The 22,812-nt window shown below is 37.0% G+C and overlaps 1 protein-coding gene and 1 pseudogene across 4 annotated transcripts in view; both read left to right on the plus strand.

Moving 5' to 3' along the window:
* Nucleotides 1-22,812, plus strand: part of KIF13A (kinesin family member 13A) — a 245,689-nt gene that overhangs the window by 34,378 nt on the left and 188,499 nt on the right. The gene's annotated exons all lie outside the window — the stretch shown is intronic.
* Nucleotides 14,294-15,490, plus strand: LOC110208704 (ribosome biogenesis protein NSA2 homolog pseudogene; annotated as a pseudogene).

Below are 22,812 nucleotides of genomic sequence, written 5' to 3' on the forward strand. Positions count from 1 at the left end.
TGTTTTCCCCTCTGTTAAGTGAGGAGGTGAACTAGATGGCTTCTGACATTCCAGTTCTGCATCTATGATCCTATGACCTTTTTACTAAATGTAGTTATTTCATGAAACATTTTAGGAAAAAATATATAATAAAAATGAGACAGGTTTGTTTGCTTTTTAATCTTAAAACTAGAAGTTATCCTCATTATGTGGAGGAAGACCATGTGTATCATCATGATTAGAATAGAAGTGGGAAATTAGTAGAAAATGAGAGAGGACTTAGTGCATTGGTGGAAGAAAATGAGATAATAGGTAATAGAGGGAATTTTTGAGGGGAACATAATTTGGTCTATACAGTGGGAAATGAAGGTGATTTTTGGCAGAGGCAATTAAAGGAGTGGAACTTATTAGAGGTTTTAAAAAGTCAGTATCATAGTAGAGGTGACGTACTCTGCCAGAAAAGTGCACTCTATTTGAAGTCAAAGGATTGGAGTTCAAATTCTACTTCTCTCTCTTATTACCTATATGACATTGAAAAAGTAATTTAATTTCTCTGGGCCTCAGTATCAGCATCTGTAAAATGAGAGACTTGGATCAGATGGTCTTTAAGATCCTATCCAGCTCTAACTCTGTTACCCTCATGTGTAGGTTAGGGGAAAATTGGTTTGAAAAAAGTAGCCTGAGCCTGGTAAACAAGAGTTTGATTTTGGTAATGGCTTGTATATTAGTTGGGGGGGGGGGAGAAAGGATTTGATGACTGTTCTCCGTAATCTTATTATGATATGGTCCCATGATATGATATGCCATGGGCAGATGTTATAATGAGGGTCTTCTAGTATTTTCAATGATGACTCCTTTTGAGTGGGATTTAAGTCTGTTTAATTCAATTCAACAGGCATTTTTTAAGTGCTTGCTATGTGTAAGGCACCATATTTGCAAAAACAAAACAGTCCTTGCCTTTGGTGACCAATTCCACAGTGAGTTTTTATTGTCCACGAATGTGTGATCAGAATCATTATACAGAAATCTGATATTCTGTGCTAAGAAATTATAAATGTTATTTGGTGTTTGGCATTTTCCCCAAAGAGGTCAAGATTTTTGATTCAAGATTCAGATATCCTTAACTTCATTTTCTATAGGTTGCTTTACATTCAGTAAGAGTCACATTACTCCTGAGTAAGATTGAAGAGGGTTATAAATTTCATTGACAGAGTGGATTCTATCCTTGAGGTACTAAACTTTGTTTTATAATTGTGAATTACATATGTAATAAGGTACACACCAGTTAACTGTTTTAAAGAAAAAACGCCTGTATGTATGTATGTATATTATACCTTGTATATGCTTATATAAGTATATACAATACTTTATATAAACAAAACATATACTGTATATAAATATTTGGAAATGTAAATATTGTCTCCTTTAATCAAATGTAAGCTTCTTGAAGGCAGGGGTTTTGTAATTTTTGTTTTCTATCCCCTGGCTACTATTAATAATCACAATAATAGGGGCAGCTAGGTGGCGCAGTGGATAGAGCACTGGCCCTGGATTCAGGAGGACCTGAGTTCAAATGTAGCCTCAGACACATAACACTTACTAGCTGTGTGACCCTGGGCAAGTCACTTAACCCCATTGCCTACCCCCCAAAAAAAACCAAAAGCAAAAAACAAACAAAACCATAATCACAATAATAATTGAGACATAATATTTTTTAAGGTTTGTGAAGCATTTTACATATGTTATTTTACACAGACTTGGGTATCATAACACCTTTAGGTAACCTTGTAAAGGTGGGCCCTTGAGGTATTATCTTAATTTTATAGATGAAGAGTCTGAAGTGGGATTTAGACCCATATCTTCATGATTCTTATTCTTCTATTACTATATCATTGTCTCTTTATCATTTTACTTTTGATGTTTCTTTTTTTAAGTAAGTAAGTTGCTTAAACTTTCTGGACCACAGTTTTCTAGTCTGCAGAAAGGTCCTTCATTAGAGGAACTGGATATTGGGAACAATATAATGAAATGAGCTTTTTATAATGTCACTAATTGCCCCCTTCCTATTTCTTTACCCCAAAATGATCTGTTTGGAAATTTGGATTTTTGTGTATTTGGTTTAAAAAAAACCCCAACAGATGCCCCAAACTTGTTTCTGGACCCTAAAATCACTTGTTTAGCTTGATGGGAGTTGAATTATCTGTGCGACCAATATTACCAAGTTTGAAAAACCCTTTGGGCTTGTATTTATACCTATATACTATGACCAGTGCTTTTCAGATGGTGCTAAATCTTTCTAGGTTACTGAGTTGAGGATAGACTTTCTTCATGGGTAGTCAGCATCAACATCATTTCCCTAATAAAAATTCAGTCACATGAAAGAATCCTGCACAACAAAATCATTCCTTTGTGCTACTAAATGGCTAACGGTAATAATATTTTTGTTAATAAATATACAGTATCTCTACTTCAAAGGGTCCTGCACAACACATTTTTGTTCTTTTTTATATGTAAAAATCATGTTCAGTCATGAAAGTGTCTGGTTGTTTGCTAAGGAAAGCTGAACTCCTAGTAGCCTCCTTATTCTGCCATAAAATAGTAGTGACCAATTTTACAGATAAATGGAGCTTTAGAAAGCAACTTGATCAAAGTTATGCAGGTGGCAGAGGTGGGTTTCGGATCCATGTCCTTGGATTCTGAATTCAGCATTGTACTGTGCTGATTATATACTTCCTAATTCAAACACCTAAACCAGCCCCTCTAAGAACCTACCAAAATTCTTGATTAGATTGCTACTGAAAGTAAATCACAAAACAACAAAGTTTCAAGAGATTAAAGACACAAACTATTTGCACGCTTCCTTCTTTTCCTTGCTAGTTTTTCATTGCGGATCAGTTACAGAGGGTTTGGTCAAAGCAGCATCCTCTGTACTGAGCACAATGAAAGCTCTTATGGTCTGGAAATGTGACTTTTTGTTTTTTGAATTATAAACTTAATATCCATGAACAAAAACAGGCAAATAAAGATAAAATAAGGAGTAAATTACAAACATCTAAGCAGTATGGTGCAGGGATAAGAATGTGAATTAGGAATCCAAGCATATAGGTTTGAATCCCATCTCTGCTATCAGTGTGACCTCATGCAAGTTAGTCAATCTTTAGGGCTAGGTTTCCTCATCTGTAAAATGGGGGGATTGGACTGGGTAATCTTAGAAGTCCCTCCTAGTTCTAAATGTATGTCTTCCTTATGATTTTTGCAAATTAACAAATACAAGATAGGTTAGCTGTGTCCTTTTGAATCCATCTGAAACACATTTTAAATTTTCTTTTATACATAGATGTGCATATATATGTATATTAGTTGTCTGTCTTGTTCTTTGTGTTGTTTATTTGTATTATTCTATTTTTATTCATTATAGTCTTTATTTCATTTCATAAGATATAATTTGCTTATTCTCCAATTACCGTTAAACATAAATAATTATGAATATTTTTACTCACATAAATCCTTTAATCTTTTTCATGAAACCTTTAGGAAGATGTTCTAGCAGTGGAATCAGTGGATTAAAGTATATGATTAGTTTTGTGATTCTTATCCTGTATTGAATTTTTGTTCTCCAAAAGTTGGCATTCATTTTCAAACCTACCAAAAATGTATGAGTACATGTTTCTCTAAAATTGAATTTAATTTGATGAACATTTATTATGTATTGTGTGCAAGTCTTGGTATTAGGGATACAAATATAAAATTGAAAACGGTATTTGATTTTGAAGAGTATATATTCTATAACAACCCCGCCAGTACTGATTTTAATTAATTTTGTCAGTTTAGAGGACATAAAGTAATACCTTAAGGTTGACTTACTTCGAATATCTATGCTTAGAGGATTTAAACACATTTTTATGGAATTAACAATTTGTGTTTCATCCTTCAAAAATCATCTATGAGTTCTTGGCTGTTTCTGGGAATGTGATTTCTGAGAATCTGCACATTATAACAAAATAATGGATCTTTGATCTCATTGATGTGAGTACTCCCTTAAGTGATGTAAATTACAACTCATTCTAGCTTTCTTGTCTTGTATAATTCTTGTTGAAAAATCATGTAGAGGGGGTCCATCTGATATACTGTAGGCTTTCCTCTCTAGGTCTCAACCTTACATGGGTATAAAAAAAAAGCCCACTCTAAAACTGGGATACAAATGGCAGCACACGGGCGGTCCATGTCTTCTCTCTTGCTTTTGCTGCCTGACTGGTCTACTTAATTTTTTGGTCATATATATCTCTCATTTCATTTTACATGGCTTTTTGTACATATAATTATAGTTAATAATATGGCATAACCTATTTTCACTCATCATTCATTTCTTCATTGTTCTTTGGGTGGCCTGTTCTTTAGGTAGGTATGATTCCTCAAAGATTGTGGTATTCAGTGATTTGAAGCCCACCTACCTCCCATATGTATCTCTCTGTGTTGCCCTCTTGGTCACATGAAATTTTGATTCTTTAGTTATAATGCTGTCCTGTGATTCAGAACCATATGTCATCCCTGGGGAAGAAAATCAGTGTTAAAAAGATGAATTTTTATGTCAGGGTGCAGCTTGGGGTTTTTAAAAGTGCAATGTAATTTCCCAAATGCAATCCAGCCTGCTTTCTACCTCTTGTGCAATTTTGGGCTCCATCTCATTTCCATCTGAAGTGCCTGTTCAAGATATATAGTCTAATGGTCTAACTCAATGAGCTGCCCATTCAGCTGTGTGTCGTAATCTAGGCAATACAAATTCTTCATCTACTTGGTCCTTTTTTTTTTAAAGAAAAACATCTTATTTCTAAAATTCCATATCAGAAGGACAGTATCTTTGTTAAACTGATAGCTAAATGGACAGGAACTTGTAAACACAACTTTTTTTTTTTTGCCATATTTTGCATCTGCCAGGAAAGTAATGTTAGTAGAGGTTTTTGACTTCAGGGAGATTACTTCATTATTCTAAAATATATATTAAAATGACATTTTATTAGAATAGAATTTGATATTTAATAGAATTTAATCTTGGTTTGGCCAAAGGTATGGGGTATAGCTATCTGAGGTTAATACCTTTACTGCATACCTGCTGTTCAGATTTTACTTCCTTCCAAAGGGGTTAAGTTATCAAAGTTTCTAAAGTTAAAATAAAAGTGCTTTAGTGACAGCAAGAAAGCAAATGAATTGAAGTATAAGTAATAAACTGTTAAGTAGGCTAGCTTTGAGGAAAAACATTATGAATGATAACAGTCCCCTCAGATATGACTCATAGTTTGTATCATGACAACAAAGTACATATCATTGCTTTGCAGAATATTGAATTTCTTATGTACTGAAACATCTGTTACAAAGATATGTCCAGAATGTATCATGTCTCCCTTGCAGAAGCATTGTTTATAGTTGTCTCCAGTCATTTCATTGTTTTTAATTTTTAGCATATGGGGGTTGAAATAGCATTATGTAGTACCTTAAATGTATTTTTAAACTTTAGTTCCATAAAATACAAATTTTAAGAGAAACAACATGGAGTTCTGGAAAATGGAGAAATTTGAGCTAATTTTTTTTTCAAGAGCGGTTGAATGTGAAATTAAAGACTAGACCAGGGGTAGGGAACCTTTGGCCTCAAGGCCCTCAAGTGTGGCCATTTGATTGAATCCAAACTTCACAGAACAAATCCCCATAATTAAAGTACTTGTTGTGTAAAACTTGGACTCAGTCAAAAGGCTGCACCCAAGGATCTAGAAAGCCACATGTGGCCTTGATGCTGCAGGTTCCCCACCTTGGACCTAGACAGTGCTTAGACAATTCCTTTAAAGCAACTGGGGCTCTTTGACATACAAGACTATTATTATTATTATTATTATTTTTAGTTTAGTTGTCTTTAAATATTGTAAGCTTTGCTGAATAGGAGAGTAGAAGTACTTTTTTGTTGTTTTTTTTTTTGAGAAGTACTTTTAATTGGATCACATGAACTTTCCCTAGATAAATATTAAACCCAGAAAGAAGTGGAATTGAGAATAGATTTGCAGTTTCAACATTATGCTTGATGAAAATCTTCTGGTAAGAAGAATGGAGAAAAAGGGGAAAAGATTAAATTGACACCTCCTGTAATTATTATTATTTTAAGGAGATTCCTTCCCCATCCCCACCTCTAGTTCTTTGAAGAAGAATGAGGAAGTTGTTAACGTGTGTGTGTTGCAGGGAGTGGAGTGGAAAGTAATACAATAATTGTGTAGAAAAATGAGGTATTGCTTGTGGTTTCTATGTGGCTGGGCTGGCAAATCTGCAAATAATAACTCCTATTTAATGCTTTAAGGTGTGCAAAATGCTTTCCTCAGAAAAACCTTGCAAGGTTGTTAATGTGAATATAATTGTCCCCATTTTACAGATGAGGGAACTAGGAGACTTAGTGAAATGCCATTATTTCTTTATATGGGAGATTCTGTGGTGCAACAGAAAGAGCACTGGCTAGGTAGTCATATCAACTGAGTCCTTTTCTCAGCTTTGCTACCAGCTGGTTGTGTGTAGGTTTGAGCAAATCACCTGAACTTTCTGGGACTCATTTTCTTCACCTATAAATGAGGGTGTTTGGTGTCAGTACTAAGGCATTTAAAGGCTCTCTAATGATGAGTGCCAGTTTCCACTGGACAAATATCTATATCTAGGCTATGAAGTATTCAAAGTGGACAATTTTATTTCAAGTCCAAGCTAAGTCATCACTATGCTGTAGTTCACAGTACCTGCTGAACTCGCACACTAGTTAGGTGATTTTGTATCTTAATAAAAACAGACTATCAGGCTCAGTTCATCTTTAAGACTATAGAATAAACGTATTTATATTTTTAAATCTACTCAGTTGAAATGGAAAACATCTAGCAGCTGAGAAAAAAATTTAAATCAAGATAATTTCTAAGGTCAAATAAAATTTTCTTGAAAGGCTTATTCTCAGAGGACATTTCCACTTACATTTAGAAGTGGCTAGTGCAAGGCTGAAGTTGTCAGTAATTCCAAGAGACAACTTATAATTATCTTCATGTGGCCATTCACTTTGTGGATTTCCTGTGGTAAATCCTTAATCCTGCACTTCCTTCTGCTTACCATAAGGCATGATTCTGGTTATTTCTTCCAACTATAGCAAATGTATGGGGGAATCCAATCTCATCTCATTATTAGACATAATTAGGAAGGCACGTTTGTTAAATAAAAATTACTACATTATAAACCAGTGTTTGGTGTTGGATACACACACACACACACACACACACACACACACACACACACATGTTATCCTTGAGGGGAAAATCTGAGTTTAAAAGATGAATTTTTATGTCATGGAGCAGCTTGGGGTTTTTCAAAAGCACAGTGTAATTTCCTAAATGCAATCCAGCCTGCTTTCCACCTTCTGTGCAGTTTTGGAGCGTATGACATGACATCAGAGGACATGATGTATGTGTGTTTGTATGTATGTGTGTATAATTAAAATTTTTGTTTCTATCCTACACCATTACTATGGACTGTTGAGAGTTTTTTTTTTTTTTATAACTTTGTCTGTGACAGTGACACTTGCTGATCTATTGCCAGGAGGACATCTGCTTTGTGGTGAGGAATTTGTACTGGTCCACTCATCATCCCTTGCCTAGTGTTTCTTGTGATGCATGTTTCTGAAGGAAGTAATCATGGTTAGAGAACAGAACAAATCTATATGGCTTATTGAATTGAATATGAATATTGATATTTGTTCTTTATTTTAAAAAATAGAAAATGGAATGAAGGGTATTTGTGGAAAGGTAGCATGGATTCCTGAAGATTCCTTTTTGCATGAAGAAGAACAAAAGTGTATAACGTGTATGGGAAGAATTAATAAAACTATATTCAGTTAGATTTTAAAAGTTAATTAGAATGAAATAGCCAAAATATTTCGTTCTTTTTTACTTGGTGTCATGTTGAGTCTCATTAGGAGGGAATTCAAAAACAGGAACCTAACCCCCCCCACCCTAGCCCACCACAATTTGTATCATGTTTAGTGTTGGGAGATTAACATTAAATCTTACAGTGTTAATAGGCTCCCAATAAGTTTTGAGGTTTTTGTTTTTTTGTAATTATAGGTACCCTACTTTATCTTTTCACTCCCCCTAAACAGAAGTGAAGAAAAGATTCTAGATGAAATGTCTAGAAACTAATATGTCCTAAATTGAATGTTGTTACTTTAATTTTTCCTGAAATGCTTTCTTTTCCCCACTCTGGGTTATAACTGTTCCTAGATAGCAATCATATGATTGTTCCTGTTTCTAGCTGTTAGGTTCTACCCTCACAGTTTTACCTATTAAGTACATGCCATTCACGTTTGTTTTGGATAAAGTAAATTTGTGTGGTCTCCTTGGCATTGTGCTCACTGAGAAACTTGTTTCTGTTTTCATAGAGTTAGCATACACTATCCTGAAAGGAAAAAAAAGCTATTTACGTAGTGGGAGGTAAGAAAGATTTTTTTAGAAATTTTTTTTTAAGCCAACCAATATGTTCATCTTTATCTAAATCTAAGAATATAAAAGGGTTGGTGTTGGAAGTTTAAAAAAAAGGCCAAGATAGGCATATAAACCAGGGTGGCCTTCCCTTATTTCCCATCATACTTTTCCTAATATTTATGCAGAGAGAAGAGTGGCTGGTTGGTAAAATTTAATCATCAGGTTCATATAGTCTTTTGCATTACTTGTGATAAAGGTGGGGACTAAGGGTACAGATAAGGACAAGCATACTTTTATGTTATGTTTCCTTGGTAACTCTCATGCTTATATCATTTCTCAGAAAGTTCCTTAATTTATTTTCATGAAACTTCACTGTGGCATTGACTAGATTCCCATGCATGGTATTGATTCTATGGAACTGTCTTTTGTGATGTCATTTTGCCTGGCTTGTTTTCAAGGAACCATTAATTATGTTAGAGTGTACCTGTACAGAATAGTGGATAATTGATCCGTCTGTCAGGGGCAGCTTTAGGAAAGAACTTCCCCAAAAGTTTTTGCTTCTAATGTGTTGAGGTGGCAATAGCAATTACTTGGGAAATCTTTTTTGGGACAGAGTTGTAAAGAATTTAGCAACAGGGACTTGTACCTCTGAATGACTTGCAAATTAGCCAAATTGGAATCCAGGGTAGTGAGAAATCACACTGGAGTTTTATATCACCACTCATTGGCCCTGCTTGTTCTCTTGAGTCAAGTGTGGTAGAGTGGCTCTGGTTTTCTTCTTTCTGGCCAGATGTTAGGGTTCCCAGATTCCATGTGAATGTTCAGGAAATATTTGTACTTTATACACTCTATATTTCTTTAAATTCTGGTAGGGATATCATGTGGGACAGTGATCTTTTTTATTTCATGTACTTAAGCCAGGAATGTTGTTTCTGAAGCACTCTATGTCTGTAACGGTTCTGTGCTGGAATTTGTGTGTAGGACAGCAAAAAACTTCATGCCAAATTGTTTCATTTGGCTTCTTGGCTAGGGAGGCAACTAGTGCAGTGTGGGCTGGAGTTTATTTAATGAAGAATGGAGTAGTGATTTGGATCTTTGAGCCCACATTGTCTCAATAGTAAGCTTGCTGGCTTAGCTTACTCCTTACCCTGCCCACACGGACAAGTCCCACCAATCTTTGCTCTCTGCTTCATGTTTCCTGTGTTGGGAATTGGGAGGAATATTATGTGATTTGGCTCTTTCATTGTCACTTATTAATTCAGGTAAGGTCAAAGCTGGACTGACCTGTAAGTAGCACTGTTTGAGGACAGAATTATGCTCTCCTAGTCCCATCCACAGAAATACTAGTTTGTTTGTCTTGTTCCTTTGGAAAAAAAAATACAGGGGACTTCTGGTGCCAAGATGGTGGAGTGAGGAAGGAACCCTCTGAAGTCTTCCCAAATTGCCCTCTAAACAACTAGAAAACCTTCTCAGAATTGCTCTAGGAGCAGGGAAGCAGCTTACGCACTCAGCAGTATGCTTGTCGTATCTGTACCCTTAGTCCCCACCTTTATCACAAGTAATGCTAAAGGTAAGACTATATGGATCTGATGATTAAATTTTACCAACCAGCCACTCTTCTCTCTGCCTAAATATTAGGAAAAGTATGATGGGAAATGGGGGAAGGCCACCCTTGTCTATATGCCTATCTTGGCCTTTTTTTTTTTAACTTCCAACCCCAACCCTTTTATATTCTTAGATTTAGACAAAGATGAACATATCTCACTGGGGTCAGAGGGGAGCTAGTTCCAAGAGCAGCAGCCACAGGCAGCTTCACCGCAGGGGGACTGCAACAAGGCTTCAAGCCTGGGGCAATCCACCAGTGAGGCACTGCCTGGCTACAAACTAGCAGCCTAGGTAAGTGAGCAGTCTGTGCAGCAGTAAGGCTCCATCTCATCGACAACCCCCTCCCCCCAGCACAAGCTACCAGCAGGGCGTTGACCCCATTTGTGATCAGTAGTGAAGCCCCACCCCACAGCTAGCCAATAGCAAGACTTCCATCCCTGGAGCCTACCAGTGGAGAGACCCTGTTTTCGTAGCAATCCAGTAGCAAGGCCCCACCCCTGGAGCAGGCCAACAGCTAAATCCCATACCCAGGGGAGGCAAACAGTACAAGCCAGAAGGGAAGCCTACCCTCCAGAGAAAGCAAGCAGCTAAGCCATGAAGCCCAGTGAAAGCCAGCAGTAAGACCCGGAGGCCCATCACAAAAACCTTGGTACAGTGCAGAACCAGAGCTCAACTCTCACATAAAAACACCACGTCACAAAAAAAAGGCAGAAAAAATGAGCAAAAACAAACAAAAGAAAAGAACTTGACTATAGACAGTTAACTGTGTTGATGGGGAGGATTATGGCATAAACTTAGAAGAGGACAACAATGTCAAAATGGCTACATGTGAAGCCTCAAAAGAAAAATGTAATGTGGTCTCAGGCCCAAAAAGAATTCCTGGAAGAGCTTAAAAAGGATTTTAAAAAGCAAATTAGAGAAGTAGTAGAAAAACTAGGAAAAGAAATGAGGGTAATGCAAGAGAATCATGAAAAAAGAGGCAATAGCATGGGAAAAATATAAAAATTTACTGAGGAAAATAACTCCCTAAAAAATAGAATTGGCCAGATGGAAAAGGAAGTACAAAAGCTCATTGAAGAAAATAATTCCTTAAAAATTAGAATTGAACAAGTGGAAATTGATGATTCTGTGAGACATCAAGATGTATTAAAAAAAACAAAGTTTAAAAAGTAAAAAAAAAAAAAGAAAGAAAATGTGAAATTTCTCATTGAAAAAACAACTGACCTAGAAAATAGATTCCAGAGAGATAATATAAGAATTATTGGACTACCTGAAAGCCATGATATATATTAAAAAAAAAAGCCTGGACAACATCTTTCAAGAAATTATCAAAGAAAACTGCCCTGATATATTAGAACCAGAGGACAAAATAGAAGTTGAAAGAGTCCACCAATTGCTGCCTGAAAGAGATCTCAAAATGAAAACTCCCAGGAACATAATAGCCAAATTTCAGAGCCCATAGATCAAGGAGAAAGTATTACAAGCAAGAAACAATTCAAATACTGTGGAGCTACAGTCAGGTTTACACAAGATTTGGCAGCTTCCACATTAAAGAACTAGAGGCCTTGCAGTATAATAAACTGGAAGGCAAATGAGTTAATATTACAACCAGGAATCACCTAGCCAGCAAAACTGAATGTAATCTTTCAGGGGGAAAAGTAGACATTTAATAAAAAGAGAACTTTCAAGCATTTCTAATTAAAAGACCATAGCTGAATAAAAAAATTGACCTCCAAATACGAGATTCAAGGCAAACATAAAAAGGTAAAAAAGAAACAAGAAAGATGAAACATAAGACATTCAGTAAGGTTAAACTGTTTATATTTCTGTATGGCAAGATACTATTTGTAACTCTTAACAATTTTATTACTATAAGAGTAATTAGAACGAGTATATGTAGACAGAGGGTATGGATATAAAGGTGACTTTGATGGGATGATACCCAAAAAAACAAAATAAAGGGGTGAGAAAGAAAATTGCATTGAAAGAAGAAGGAGGGGGATGGATATTGAATGGAATAATTTAGCCCAAATAAAAGAGACATGAAAGAGCTATTTTAATGGAGAAGATGGGTGTGGGATGGGCAAAGTTTAAGTCCCCAAAAGACCTATTTGTACAAAAATATTTATAGCAGCTCATTTTTGTGGTGGTTAAGAATTGGAAATCAAGGGGCAGCTAGGTGATGCAGTGGATAGAGCACCGGCCCTGGAGTCAGGAGGACCTGAGTTTAAATCTAGCCTCAGACACCTAATACTCGCTAGCTGTGTGACTCTGGGCAAGTCACTTAATCCTAATTGCCTCACCAAAAAAAACCAACAAAACAAACAAGCAACCAACAAACAAAAAACCAAATAAACAAGAATTGGAAATCAAGGGGATGCCCATCAAGTGGGGAATGGCTAAATATGCTGTGGTATATGATTGTAGTATTGTGCTATAAGAAATGAGAAGCAGGACGATTTCAGAAAAACTTCAGAAGACTTATATGAACTGATGCATAGTGAAGTGAATAGAACCAGGAGAACATTGTATACAGTAACAGCAATATTGTTCAATGAAGAGCTGTGAATGACTTAGCTATCTATTCTCAGCAATATAGTGATCCAAGACAGTCCCAAAGGACTAATGACAAAACATACTATCCACCTCCAGAGGGAAAAACTGATATTGATTGGATACAGACTGAAGCATGCTATTTTTCACTTTGTTTCATCTTTTTTTTTGCCTCTTATTCAAGTCTTCTTGTACAGAATGACCAATATGGAAATGTTTTGCATGATTGCACGTGTATAACCTGTATCTGCTTACTTTCTTAGGAAGGGGAGAAGGAAGGGGGTGTGAGAGGGTAGAATTTGTAACTTAAAATTTTAAATGAAAGTGTTAAAAAATTGGAAAAATACAAATGGATTATAGATAATTTAGATAGAATGGATTAGGAAAGCAGCAATATTTGTCTATAAGGGAAAAATGTAACTATAATTTCTTCACTTCCATAGTCACATTGAATTTTAATAAGCAGAGGAAGGAAGAAAGGACAGATTTGAAAGGCATTTCAGGAAGTGATTTGAAACAAATGTGGTTAGAAAGCTACTCTCAAGTTTTTGTAGTGAGATAGCCTGAACCCATTGAAAATTTTCATTTGAAGAAAGGTCATTTCTATTTCTTAGTGTATAAATTAAGATAAAAATATATATAAGAAATGTTAACTTCTATGGCAGAATCTATGATATGATGTCACATGATATGCTGATATGTTTGTCTAGGTAGTAAATAAGAATTTTTTCCTGCCTACTTATTAGCCAGTCAGTAGTTTTGTAGTTGGAATCACTCTCAAACAAATAAATGAATGTGCATCTCTCTCTCTCTCTCTCTCTCTCTCTCTCTCTCTCTCTCTATGTGTATATATGTATGTATGTGTGTGTGTGTGTGTATTTGTATGTGTATATATATAAACATTCATATATATATATGTGTGTGTGTGTACATATGTATATATGTGTGTGTATATATGTATATATATATGTGTGTGTGTATATATATGTATATATATATACACACACATATATATATACTGATTTCTAGTTGTCTAGAAACCAGATTCAGAGACTAAAACATTTGTAGAAAGTGTTGCTTTTCATTTTCTATGTAATGTCTGTAGTCTAAGATTCTCTGATCTTTCATCTATTCCACTAGCAAGGAAGCATCTTCACTTGTTTAGACACAAATGCAGAAAAAATGAGTAACAAGCAGTTTGAACTAGAGATCCTGAGGGAGGGAGGCAAATTTATATATCTCATAGGTGGGTATCTTATAGGTAGGTATCCCAGAGATTGATAGAATGAGACCTATGACTGCATTATGATTCTGGGTTAACATGCCTTATTCAAAAGTCATGTGCTAGGATAATTGGGAAGGGGCAGTAAATGGAATAGCATTCTGTTAAAAATATTAATTCATGTGAAAAAATCTAGGAACCAGAGAATATGGGGAAAAAAAGCAGTGAAAAACATTTGGGTTGAAGGCAGTGGAGGGAGAATCAGAAGCAGTATTTTCTTTGTAATATACTATAGACCATCTGGACAGAAATAAAAAATAGATAAGGAGTTTGAGAAGCAGATCACAAGCCTTTTTCTTTTCTGGCTCCTGGGGAGTCGGATGCTAACTGCTGAGGGTCCAAAGTTTGGAAGTGTTTTCGGCAGCTCTTCGACAGGCTCCTAGCCATCAATATGCCACAGAACGAATACATAGACTTACACTGAAAATGGTATGACTACCCCTTGGATTACCATGAGAAAAAGAGAAAGAAGGAAAGCTGAGAGGCTCATGAACGTTCAAAGAAAGCAAAGAAAATGATTGGTCTAAAAGCCAAACTCTACCATAAACGGTGTCATGCTGAGAAGATTCAGATAAAAAAGACTATCAAGATGCATGAGAAGAGAAATACCAAGAAAAAGAATGATGAAAAAACTCCCCAGGGAGCAGTGCCTGCATATCTGCTGGACAGAGAGGGACAGTCCCAAGCCAAAGTTCTTTCCAACATGATTAAACAGAAATGAAAAGAGAAAGCTGGTAAATGGGAAGTGCCATTGCCAAAAGTTCGTGTGCAGGGAAAAACAGAAGTGTTAAAGGTTATTCGAACAGCAAAGAGAAAGAAGAAGGCTTGGAAGAGAATGGTTACTAAAGTCTGCTTTGTTGGGGATGGCTTTACACAAAATCCACCAAAATATGAAAGATTTATTAGGCCAATGGGTTTACATTTTAAGAAGGCTCATGTAACTCATTCTGAGCTTAAAGCCACTTTTGGCCTACCCATACTTGGTGTGAAGAAGAATCCCTCCTCCCCACTATATACAACTTTGGGTGTTATTACCAAAGGGACTGTCATTGAAGTGAATGAGTGAGCTGGGCCTTGTGACACAAGGAGGCAAAGTTATCTGGGGAAAATATGCACAGGTTACCAACAATCCAGAAAATGATGGATGCATAAATGCAGTCTTGCTTGTTTGATTGACTGATTGAATGAAGTCCTACATCTTTGATACTTATTAAAGATTCGACAACATATCAAGAAAACCACAACAGTTACTACATTGAACAGTCACAAAACAAAACCAAAGACACAATTCTACATATTGTTGTTTTGATTTGAGATTAACTTGGAAAAGAGAGGAGACACTTTTCTATTCTTTTGAGACTTTTTTCCATTTTGGAGTGGCAATAAAAAAGCTTGTGAGAAGAAGAAGGAGAAGGAGAAGAAGAAGGAGGAGGAGGAGAAGAAGATGAAGGTGAAGATGAAGAAGATGATGATGAAGATGATGATGAAGATGATAATGAAGAAGATGAAGATGATGATGATGAAGATGATGATCACAAGCCTGACACAAAGGACTGAGACGCTATGATAGGGGACTTCATTTATCTAGACAATTGATAATTTCTTTACTTAATGAATTTTTTTTTTGGCCTTCAAAAAGTAGAGGAACTAATTAGAGCGAAATTACTGTGAATTCTCAACCAACAAGAAGGAATTGCTGAAATGGAAATGATGGAAACTTTGGGAATAAGTGACCAATCCATCATAGACTTTTTCAAAGAGAAGAAGGAAAACAGGCAATACTGTCTGAGATTTGAGAAGAGTAGATTTCAAAGGATTCAATAAATAGGATAGTGATATAGTCTTATGTTCTAAAATTCTGATGGAAAGCGAATCCAGGAAGGATGAAAAATTCTCCAGAATGAAATTCTGAAAGAGATAAAGACAAATAATTTCAAAGAGAAGAAGAGAAAATGTCAAAATAAGAGGACTCACCAAACAACTTAATATTTTTAAGAAGGCATGTCCAGACTATGAAAACAAACCAACGATAGCAAGATTAAAAAAAAAACTGTTTGGGAAAAGAGGAACATCAAATAATGAATAGGGTAATTGCTTGCATTGATGAGATAATGATAATCAATTAGGAAATACAAATTAAATATTCTGATTTAACTTTCTGTTTTCTCTGTCAAGAAGAATAATCTTTGGTAGGACAGAACAAAAATGGCTAATAGGAAGTTTTTTACCAATCATTAGCAAGGCCATAGTAAGAGAGCTTTTTGGTTTCTGTGAATGAATTAAAGTCATGCCATTGACATTAACTGTGGCCACTAAAAGAATTGGCAGATATGATTGCTGAGCCATGGTCAGTATTCTTTGAAACATCTTATAGAATTAGGTATTTCAGGATAGAAGGGCAGTTGTCCTGATTTTCAGAAGAGGAAAACTACAGGCCATTGTGAATCTGACTTAATTCCTGGAAAAAATATGGTATGTGTTATTAAAGGGATGGTTAGTGAACATCACCTCTACACTGTCCTCTTCTCTTGAGTTTCTAGCCCCCTTATCATATTTACTTGTTACTTCCTGCCAAGCATTAGCTTTGGATCATTTCCATCATCTGCTGCCTTCATTCCTACGTATGTGCTAGCTGAAGAAAGGTGGAAAAAATCTTGCAACCATTCTTACTATATCCACTAAAAATTTATGTTACACAACCTCAGCTGGGCCCTTTATGCTTCCCTTTATCAACTCACTGTCTCACTCTCGGCAGTAGTTCTTTCAAACCTTTTAATCTCTTCTCAGACTTCCTATGGCTTCCCTTGCCCACCCCATCCCCATCTTCCAACCCTCTTAGTTGAAAATCTTGCTTCATCTTTTACAGAGGAAATTGAGGTCATTTGCTGAGAACCCCCTTCTTCCCCTGTTCTTCATCTCATATCACTTATATGCTTTCTGCCACTATCTCCTCCTTCAACACTGTCTCAGGAAAATGCAGTCCTACTCCTTACCAAGGCATACCTCTCCACCTGCACTGGCAATCCCATTTCATTCTGTCTCTTCCAAAAAATTGCCCTCCTCCATCATCTCTACTGCCATTTATCTTTAATCTCTCTCTGTCTACTGGCTTCTTCCCTACTTCCTGCAAACATGTCCGTTGTTTGCGTCACCCTCAAAAAAACCCTCACATGGTTCTTCCATCCCTGCTATCCTTCTTTATTTCTTCTACCCTTTGTGGCTAAAATCATTGAAGGTTATCTACAATAGATGCCCCCACTTCTTTTCTCCTACAATTTAACTTCTTTAACTTCCTGCAGTCTGGCTTCTGACCTCATCATTGGTCTTTCCAAAGTTGTCAGTGATCTCTTAACTGCCAAATCCAATGACCTTTTTTCATTCTTCATTGTTCTTGACCTTTTTGCAGCCTTTGAGACTGTCACTCACCCTCTTCTCCCGCATACTCACTTCTCTCTAGGTTTTCAGGACACTGTTCTTACCATCTGACCACTCCTCCATCTTCTTTTCTGTATCCTCATCCACTAACCGTGGATATTCACATGGATCTCTCCTGGACACTTTTTTCTTCTCCCTCTAAACTACTTCACTTGGTGACCTCATCAGCTCTCATGGATTTAATTATTGTCTTTATGCTAAATCTACTTATTCAGTCCTACCTCTCAGTTGACCTCCAGTGTCACATCTTTAACTTTTTTTTTTCAGATATCTCAAACTGGATGACCAGTAGACAGCTTAAATTCACCATGTCCAAAACCAAACTTACTATCTTTTCCCCAACCCCTCTCATCCTCCTAACTTTCCTGTTACTATTGAGGGCAGCACCATCCTCTCAGTCTGCCAGGCTGACAACCTATCCAAGATTCTCAACTCCTCACTACCTCTCAACTCTTTCTCCAATATTTTACCAAGGCTTGTTGATTTCCCCTTTGCAGCATCCCTCAAATATGCCCCTTCTCTCTTCTGACACTGCCAATATGCTGATGCAGGCCATCCTCACCTCATTGCATGGAATATTGAAATTGCCTGCCTACTACAAGTTTCTCTTCTGCAATCCATACTCCAGGCACCATAGTAATTTTCCTAAAACATAGGTCTGATTGTGTCACTCTCATACTCAGTAAACTGCAGTGGCTTCCTGTCACTTTCAGAATCAAGTACAGTATTCTCGGGTAACCTAGTGCCTTCCTACATTTCTAATCTCCCACCTCCATGTGCTCTTTGATCCAGTGACACTGGCCTCTTCGCTATTCTTTAAACAAAACACTCCATCTCTTCATTCTGGGCATTTTTTCTGGCCATCCCCCATGCCTGAAATGCCCTATCTCTTTATCTCAGGCTCATGGCTTCCTTCAACTCTCAATTAAGATCCCACCTTCTAATTTCCCCAATTCCTCTTAATTTTAGTGCCTTATCTCTGTTGCTTATTTCCTATTTGTCCTTATGTAGCCTATTTGTACGTATTTGTTTACTTATCTCCCCCATTAGATTGTGAGGTCCTAGAGGGCCACGACTATTTTGCCTTTCTTTGTAACACCATTGCTTAGCACAATGCATGGTATGTAATGGGCACTTAATAAGTGCTTACTGACTGCCTGACATCTAAAAAAGGAAGTTGTGATCATAAAGAGCCAGCATGGTTTTGTCAAAAACAGGTCATGCCCATGTAACTTCATATAGCCTATGTAACCCATGTAACCATTTCCTTTTTTTTTTCACATGGTTACTGGACAGGCAAATGTAAGTAGAGTTTACCTACCTTTTAGCATGGCTTTGACACAATGGCCTATTATTCTTGTGGAAAAGGTGGAGAGATGTGGACCCTCCAGTAGTACAGCTTAGTGGATTCAGAACTGATGGGATGGCTGGGCCCATAGAGGGAGTCTTTAGTGGTTCCTTGCCAGCCTGAAAAGTCTCTGGTTGAACATATAAGTGACCCATGCTTAGCCCTGTGCTCTATAACATTTTTTGGGGGGTGAGGCAATTGGGCTTAAGTGACTTGCCCAGTGTCACACAGCTAGTGAGTGTTATGTGTCTGAGGCAGGATTTGAACTCAGGGCCCCCTGACTCCAGGCCCAGTGCTCCATTCACTAGGCCACCTAGATGCCCCTAACATTTTTTAAATGATGTGAATAAAGGCATAGATGGTATGCTTAATAAATTTGGATGATAGATTCAGAATTCAAAAAGATCTTGACATTGGGCCAAAATAATAAGACAAAATTTAATAGGTCTAAATGGAAATTTGCGTCCTTGAAAAAACAAGTAGACAAGTACAAGATTTAGGATACATTGCTATGTAGTAATGCACCTTAAAGATTGTTGGGGGCTTCAGCCAGCTACAATTTCATTGTGAGTTAGTCAAGAGAAGCAAAATGTTCATTAGGGAGAGTAATAGTCCCTTTCTCCTCTGCCCTGGTTAGACCACATCTGAAGTAGTACTATGTTCAGTTTTGGGTGCTGCATTTAACTAAGTCCAATTGCTAGTATCTTCCTCCTTTAAAAAAGAAGTTCTCATTGTAAAATACTTGCCTGAGCAAGAAACCAGAAGATAATTGAGATATTTTAATAATTATTGTAGGGCATGTATTGTTTGATACCCATGGATAAGGGAAGAGTAGAGGATAATTCAATTCAGTTGCTTTTCAGTTCAACATTCATTAAGGAATTTTCATATGCAAAGCACTGTGCTAGACATAAAATAATGAACATTACCCATTCCATATCCTTAAAGGTTTTATTCATTTTCTAAGAGGTAAGACAAGTATATCGATAACTATATGGACAAAAGTGTTAAGTACAATAGGAAAAATACAGAGGTAGTGCTGTGGGATTCCCAAAGAGGAAGAATTAATTCTGGTAGGTGAGAATTAGGGAAGGCTTTGTGGAGAAGATGCATTTTTAGCTAGACTTTGAATGGTGGGTAGTATTTCTTAAGGCATAGATTTAGTGGGAAGTGGGAGGCCATTTGAGGTTAAAGAACAAAAGGCACAAACGTAAAAATATACCATATATATTGGCAGGAATTGTTAATACTATATATTGGTTGGGGCCTGGATGAGGACAGAGAGCTAGAGTTTTCCATGTAGCTGAAGCATGAAGGGCTGACCAGTTTAGATTTTATTCATTGGTAGTAGAAGATAGTAGTTTTTGAGTAGGTGAATGATATCAGAGATGCATTTTATGAATATTAGCAGCATACAAGATAGATTGGAAAGGAAAAAGAATGGCAGCAAAGAGATCTGTAGGTTGTTGCAGTCGTCATGGGGGGGGTGGGAAGGCAAGAAGGTAAATTTAGGGTAAGCATAGTAGGAACAGAAAGGAGGGATATAATGGTGTTTGTTTTTGTTTCTGTTTTTTAACATTTACATTTTTTATTCCAATCAGCATTTCCATGTACAAAGTAGAACAGAAAAGTGATTTGTACATAAAGCTGTGAATCTGTGTTATGCCCAGCATGCTTTTCTTTTTAAGTAGACAATGAATTCAGCATGCTATTTCCCCAAAGCTGTCCTGCTTGTCTGTATTTCCAACTAACCTTCCTTTTGTTCTCTTCTCTATTAAAAATGCTTAAATGACTCTTATTATTTTTCTTTTTCATTTTGGTAACCCTGTTGCCAGCCTTCATGTATTTCTTCCCTCGTTCCCCTTACCTAAATCTAAAGAAAGAAAACCAAACCCTTATTTCAAATAACTATATAGAGAGGCAAAATAAATCCCCCCATTGCCTGTATCTCAAAATGTCTCTCGTTCTATATCTGAAATTCATCACCTCTCTGTCAGGGGGATAGGTAGCATCATTTGTCCCCTCAAATCATCATTGTTTATTAAAATGATCAGAATTCTTAAGTCTTTCAAAGTTGATTTTTCTCATATATAAATTGTTCTTCTCACTTTCACATACCATAATTGGACCAACCATTTCCCCAATTGATAGGCACTCCCTTATTTTTCCAGCTCTTGGCCACTAGAAAAAGAACTGTTATATGTTTGTATTCGTGGGTTCTTTTCCTCTTTGATCTCTTTCAGATACAAACCTAGTAGTGACATCACTGACTCAAAAGTTGTATGCGTACTTCAGAGATTGAGGGCAAGGGCATAGTTGCAAATTCTTTTTCAATGGCTAGCCAATTCATAGCTCCACCAAAAGTGCATAAACTATGTACAAACATAGCTATATCCCCAAATATGTAGAAAATAAGTACAAGAATCTGGTGGTGGAGCCAGGAGGCTGGGACATTGTACCTACTTCCTTCCCCACTAAAAGATCCCTCTGCTTTGTACTGATGCACAGTCTGGTCTAGGTTCAGTCTTAGGGAAGTTTGGTCTCTGATGAGATGTATTTGGCTCCCTATTCTTACATGTCAGCTCTCTATCTCCCAATCCCAATGCCTTGAGAAAAAAATTCCTTGTAACATAAATTGTGGTTCACGTCTAGGCTCTCCCCAAAATTTCAGTAGAGAAAGATTATTAGTGTGTAGTATAAATCATGTATGGGATAGGTATTTATTTCCTATATGCAAAAGAAATAGAGCTTTGGAATGACAAGGAAATCACAGAACACTCACAAGCATGCGTTTGGTAGAAGCAAACTAAATAAGTGTCAGTACTAACTACTGTGATATTTGGGGAATATTAATTCTTAAATTAAAATTTGGAAGTTTGTACTTAAAACTGTATAAACATGCAGTAGTTTGTAGGACTGCTGATTAGGTATTTTATATTCCACTTTGGTTTTACACTGTCTCTCTTAAAGTCCATACGTTTTGGTGAAGTAAGCCAGTCTTGGCCCACCTTCTTATTGGTGGTCTTCTCTAAGAATATAGGAGTAGTTTGGGATGGGGGGGTGGGGGTGAGGAAAGACTCCTATTCAGGCTGTCAGGCAACTCCAACCAAAAAGACCTGAAATGTCTAGATCTCTCATACTCTCACATGATTGCTTTTAAACCTGGACATATCTCTCTTAGGATAGACACTAAAGTCACCTTAACATCAGGGAAGAATAATAGAAACAGCTCAAAATCCAGAATCAGCACAGGCTTTGCTTAGCCAGGATGTGTGCTTTATCTGCTATGTACTTATGACCACAAGGCAAGCCACTCCTCTCCTTCTCTTTAATGTGAAGTAGCAGTAAACAATCTTGACCTGATCTAACACTTGGAAGGGGAGAAGCTCCCTGAAGGTGGGATTTAAAAAATATTTACGAAGTTATCAGCTGTTCATGATCAGTGGCCAGTAAACAAACTGCCTTATCATCTCAGAGCTCCAAGAGAGCCAAATCAGGCACATGTAGTCAGCTGGAAGCAGAAAATTTAGCTTTGCATATGCTCTTTTCAACCCTTGTTTTGCAAGATCAGCCAGTCAGTAAATATTTATTAAGTGCTTACCATGTGCCAGGCACTGTGCTAAGCTCTAAGGATACAAGAAAAGGCCAAAGACAGTCCCTGCCCTCAAGGAGTTCACAATCTGATGGGGAAGACAACACATAAAAAAGAAGCTGTTAAGAGGTGGGGGAAAGAATACATAATAAAATCCTGTAGCTGGGTTGGGAAATTGTGAGATAGCCACCCTGGTCACCTTTCTTAAATGGAGGATCGGGGAGGGGCTCTCAGTGTCCCCCCTCTACCCTCTCCAATCAGAGAAAGGTCCCAGTGGCAGGGAATACTGAGAAATGTATCTGAGTGATCTTGTAAGATGATAAGTTTCAGACCATGATGCTCAACCAAGTGAGAAATTATGAGATGCCTGCCTTGAGCATCCACCTTAAATGGCAATAACTTTTGGGGGAAAGACTGGCAGTTGTGGGAAATCAGATAAGGCCTCTTGTAGAAGGGGATGCTTGAGCTGAGCATTCAAGGAAGGAGAGACTCGAAAAGGCACAGGTGAGGAAGGAATGCTTTCTAGGCAGAGGGA

This window comes from Phascolarctos cinereus, unplaced genomic scaffold (assembly GCF_003287225.1).
Source record: "Phascolarctos cinereus isolate Bilbo 61053 unplaced genomic scaffold, phaCin_HiC Scaffold_4;HRSCAF=312, whole genome shotgun sequence".
Lineage (NCBI taxonomy): Eukaryota > Metazoa > Chordata > Mammalia > Diprotodontia > Phascolarctidae > Phascolarctos > Phascolarctos cinereus.